This window comes from Dendrobates tinctorius, unplaced genomic scaffold (assembly GCF_039654945.1).
Source record: "Dendrobates tinctorius isolate UK_male_01 unplaced genomic scaffold, ASM3965494v1 ptg000098l, whole genome shotgun sequence".
Classification (NCBI taxonomy): Eukaryota; Metazoa; Chordata; class Amphibia; order Anura; family Dendrobatidae; genus Dendrobates; species Dendrobates tinctorius.
Window position 1 is genome coordinate 19,347,747 of NW_027361766.1, and position 6,000 is coordinate 19,353,746.

Below are 6,000 nucleotides of genomic sequence, written 5' to 3' on the forward strand. Positions count from 1 at the left end.
TCTAGAGCACTGCCCCCATCCCTTATGGGAAATATGTAAAACATGTAAAATATATAAGCCGCGGAGACACCATCACATGTTTCTCAACGCAAGCAATGACTAGTCAGGTCTTTCACCGGGAAGGAACAACCACGGGAAGGGCAGTCTCCGATGAAGGAAACCACCTATGCCAAAACATGGTATTCATCCACAGACAGCTGTTTCGGGGTATTGCCCCTCATCAGTGTGGAGTAGGAAACTGGCTAGTAGGAGCAATGCCTAGTAAAAGACTAAGAAAAAATGAGGATGATTGACCTCATGGAGATCAACATCCGGCACTGCGGAGACACCATCACGTGTTTCTCAACGCAGTGATTCTAGAGCACTGCCCCCATCCCTTATGGGAAATATGTAAAACATGCAAAATATATAAGCCGCGGAGACACCATCACATGTTTCTCAACGCAAGCAATGACTAGCCAGGTCTTTCACCGGGAAGGAACAACCATGGGAAGGGCAGTCTCCAATGAAGGAAACCACCTATGCCAAAACATGGTATCCATCCACAGACAGCTGTTTCGGGGTATTGCCCCTCATCAGTGTGGAGTAGGAAACTGGCTAGTAGGAGCAATGCCTAGTAAAAGACTAAGAAAAAATGAGGATGATTGACCTCATGGAGATCAACATCCGGCACTGCGGAGACACCATCACGTGTTTCTCAACGCAGTGATTCTAGAGCACTGCCCCCATCCCTTATGGGATTCTCTCATCCACTTGTTATACAACCTTGATCTTTAGTCACTACTTTTGAGACTTTTACAACTCTAGTGCGGTGCTCCCTTGTTCTTCTCCTGCAAATTATGAATAGAGTATTTACCCTACGCTGATTATCGAACAGCAATTGTGTGTTAGTTTCACAGTGTAAACGGACCTTAACTTTTAAAATTCCTATAGATTAAAAATACACACACAGCACCAAACAGACTCAGGGCTCCAATTAAAGAGTTAGAAATGTAGACTAGTGTCCCTCTGTATCAGGTTCCTTATCTGTGAAACTGTGAGGGGGAATTGAATGGTAGAACTATGAAGCTGATAAAATGAACCCTTTCCAATATATGTGGTAAAAACTGGAGCACCCAGTGCTAAACTAAACTGACAAAAAAATATATTTTTTTTACATCTTTTCAATGGTGCAAAGATTTTATTGAGAATCCACTCATTGAGAACATAACATAGAACACTATTCCACCATCCAGATTTTTCTGGTTTGCTCCCTCACCTTAGATTAATGGTGGGGAACCTTTTGAAGGCCAAAGGCTATTTGGGTATTTAGACCATCCTTCCATCCTTCCGGGGCTGTACAAATCATGCGCTAACTCCACCCACAAAGTACGTCCTGACGATGGCGGTGGTGACAAGACGTAATCTTTCATTGCATGCGCCTTAGCATTGAGTATTGAGCTCTGCATGCACATGCTCACAGAGCAAAAAAAAATCAAAAGGATCGTGGGTCATCAATACACAGTTGCCGGGCTCAAGCACTGCGGTCCCTGGGAATCTGCACATGAGCCGGATAAAAGGTCATCGCGGGCCACAGACGGCTCTCTGTCCTGAGATTCCCCACCCCTGCCTTAAATAGATATCTGTAACGGAAAGGAGTCTTTTCTGTGCCCAAGCAAATATCTAATGTGTAAAATTTTGAAGAGTTTGAATTCTGCAACCAGTTGATGCCTAAAAATGTCTATTGTAATGGCATTATCAGGGAAGAGATGCTGGTGCTTCAGACCTAAGGATGGCTTTTAGACAGTTTCCCAGACAACCAAACGTTCTCCATTTGCTCTGCATATTTTTGTTTGGCAAGAAAGCCCCCCAGCCTACGTTATGGGTGCCTGTCTAGATACGAATATGGATTTATGGCACCATGAGATACCATTTTTTAAGATTTTAGGCTAATTCCACTGGGTCATTGAGTCTTACTGTTGTTGGTTTTGCTTGTGAGGACCCACTCTTCAGTTTGAGTTGAGTAAGACCGACAGCACATGCATGGAGAGCCCAACCCAAAGGGTCTCCATGCATGTGCTGTGACAGTGACACAGCCGCGACACATGCAGCTGTGGCGGCGATTAGATGTTCAGCTGGCGCGATCCAGGAAGTCAGGTTCCCACTGTAGCTTATTCAGCAAGCGCTATAGATTGCCAAATAAGCGGGGAACTGAAGATATTCACTTAACTCTATTTACAAGTTAGTCTAATTTACAATTTTCACAAACTATTGCAAAGTCTTTATGTTATCACTGGCATTCTGTGTCCTGGTTTGGTAAGTAATTGCATTTTTACTATAGTTTTCTCCTACCAATATTAAAGAAAACACACTGTAAATAAAATGCCTCATTCTCTATGTTACAGCTAAATTTTAATGAATATTTCTTCAATCTTTTTGGCCTTGGTACCTCATAATATAACTATAATTTGTTAACTCAGTAACCTTATTTCTAACGCCAAACCTGGGGTTTCCAGGGTTAGTGTAAAAATATGTGACAACATCCAAAATGCAGCATATTCTAAAATTGTATTATTATTTTAAACAGAATAGTCACCTTTTATAATGACTGGATTTTTGTTGTTTGAATGTAACTGAAGAGTCTAAAAGAATTACACTATTACACTAAGAAAGTACAATTTGTGTTGGATACCACAAATTCTTTTGACAACGTCACAGTTGCGATCAGAGGTAAGCAGTTCATTACTTTTTCATTATTTTACTTGGAGTTTAATTTTTCTAATAAATTAGTCAAACTGATTTTCTTTCCCTCCAGACTATCAATTTATTCATCTCACCGCTACACCTAAGCCTCCAGCATCACTCAGCCACTTTAATTTTTCTTCATCCCAAGTTTAATAATACACTGTAATTCAGGATGTAACCTTGTAGCAGCTGTAATTTGCTGTCATGGAGTGACTGACCAGTGCGACACGATCCTCCAATTGGTTGGATACCAAACAGCAAAACAAAAAACACACCAGGGTACACCAGGGAAACGTTAACAACGGTGGGCCCTGCGATAGGGAACGGGGAAAATGGACACCTCCTGCACTCACCGGAGGAAGTGCCCTGATCTTACTAACTTCCCTATACAGGTTCTCTCAACCTGTCGCCGAGCAGGATACCTAAGCCCTGGCTTGCCCTGCACCTAGGGAATTGGCAAGTGAGGATATCGGTCCCACCGCTGCACTAATACAACACAAGGTAAGGATAGACAGACAGGAAAAGAGCAAAAGTACCAGGTAACAAAAATACAACACTTAGCTTTCTGCTGTAAATCACCGCACAGCAGGATCACGACACCAGATACACCATAAACAGCTGAGGCACCACTGCTCCCAGCAAGCTCCTTCCTCCAGTTCGGTCACTGTAGCATGAACTCTAACACCAACGGTCAGCTGATGCATCAGGTGACCTTTTAAAGAATGGTGGGAGTGGTTACCACCTGCATCAGCAAACGCCGCAGCAATGTAATTACACCAACGGCCACCGGGGTAGAAACTGACATTAACCCCCAATGGCCTGAAAGGAAAAAAATATATATGTGAGAATCCAGTTCTGCCACAGATCCAAAAATGGGTCATGACAGTACCCCTTCCTCATTGAGGGGCCTCTGGACCCTCAACACCAGACCTCACCTGAAAGCAACCTACAGTGAGGATGCTTTGATCCACCAGAGTTCAACTCGGTAGTCACCTATGGCAAACTCGGACTGATGGAAGTGACAATAACATATACTCCGGAGGTGTCACAAATCTCCAGAGCCCCGACTTGGGGAATGAGTTGTGTACGGGCATTACTGGGGGTAATTCCAGCTGGTAAGTCCCCGGGCCGAGAATGGCTGACACCCCATACGGCACAATCACCCGAGAACTCCAGGCCCCAGCAGCACACTTCCATCCGATGTCTCTGGTGGACACCCATACGTACTCATTCACACACAGGTCCGGACCTGAACGTTTATTGCCATGCATAAGTTTGCCACAAGATGATGAACTCTTTACAGAACCGACAACAGAAGCGTCCCCCTGTGTCATCACACCCCCACAATGCTCAAAATGAACCACCACCCTCCACCCTCCTCTGACCCCTCCTCCTAATGTCACAGTCCAATTCTTGGATTTGTGTCAGATTCTGGATTCCCTCATTTAAACCTTTTTTTTTCCTTTCAGGCCTCTGGGGCCTTAATATGGGTTTTTGCCCCCGGTGGCCACAGGGTTTATTACCTGTTTGTTGCTTTCCCTGCTAATGTTACCACTCCTCCTTTGCTATATAAGGTCACATGGTGTATCAGCTGGTGTTGGTTATAGCAGGTCCTTGGTTGATTCCAACCACGGTGAAGTTAGCAGCTGGCTCTGAGGTGTTTAGCCACTGCTGAAGCTGATCTGGTGCTGAACTCTGCTGCCCGGTGTTTGCAGCAGAGATAGTGGAGGTAGCAGCTGGCTCTTAGGTGTCGAGCCACTGCTGAAGATGGTGAAGGTAGCAGCTGGCTCTTAGGTGTCGAGCCACTGCTGAAGATGGTGAAGGTAGCAGCTGGCTCTTAGGTGCTGAGCCACTGCTGAAGATGGTGAAGGTAGCAGCTGGCTCTTAGGTGTCGAGCCACTGCTGAAAGCTAATCCGGTGATGATCTCTGCTGCCCAGTGACTGCAGCAGAGAAAGATAAGTGTTTTGTTGTTTTCCCCCGTTTGGTGTATTTTCCTTCGTGTGTATTAGTGCAGCGGTGGGACCACTATCCAGTTGCCTAGTAAGGGATAGGTGCAGGGCTAGTGAGGGATTCAGGTATCCTGGTCGGCGACAGGTGAAGAGCCTGTATAGGGAACGTTAGGAGTGTTCAGGGACACTGCCTCAGGGGAGTGCAGGAGGTCTCCACGTCCCCATTCTCTATTGCAGTGCCCACCGTTGTAACTGTTTCCCCGGTGTTCTCCTTTTTGTCTTGTTGTTTCAGTTACCGACCTGCGGGTCGTGTCACACAGGACAGGTACATCTGACACCTAAGAGGACTCCAACACTCAGGGTTAGCTTGTGGTGAGGGATGAGACTTTCCCCTATTCCCTGGCAGCACCTCTGCTGCCCACACTAGAGAAGAAGGGGATGGTTGTAGAAAGTCGGCAGAGACAGTAGTCCCCGGGCAGCAGCCCTCACATGACTGATCCCAGCTGACTACTTCCCTAGACTGCCAATCTATGACCGGGTTGTGTCTTTTCAAGGGAGGCATAAAACGATGGGTGATGGCATTCCCCCCAAGATGTAGCACGACAGAGACTCCTCATGATGAGTCCCTTTATGCAGATGTATATCATCCACAACTTGGGTCAACCTCCCCTGGCTAAGTGGGACACAGTCAATGGCCTGGACGCTTAGGGGTTTGGCTAGTGTCCTACACCTCAGGCCATGGGTTTGGACAAAGTGAGCAACCACCAGATTGACACCTGCTCCACTGTTCACAAGCACCGGAATACCCTCAGTTACCCCACCAACCACCACTTCAACAGACAAGGTACACTGAGGGGAATAAATGTAGCAAATCCACATGACCAGGGGGATGCAGCTTCTTAGATGGTACAGATAATTTGGCGCGCGCTTGGCAGACCCCGATAAAATGCCCAGTCTGCCCACAGTAAAAACAGGCCCCCACACCACGACGAACCGCAGGCAACACCATTTGGGAACCAATTCCTCCAACCTGCATGGGCTTGTCCTTCTGCACCGGTGTGTTCTCCTCCCTCACAAGGACTACAGGGGACAAATTTGGTGTAAGTCTCTCCCTCAAGCGCCTATCCACCCGGATGGCAAGGGACATGGCGGCCTCCAACGACTTGGGGGTGGCGTACTGCACCAGAGTATCCTGCAACCTTGGAGACAGACCCTGCATAAAATGACTCCTAAGGGCACGGTCATTCCACCGCGTCAGTGGCCTACCTCCTGATCTCTGAGCAGTACTCCTCAGCTGGCTGGCCCCCATACTTGATCTTACGGAAT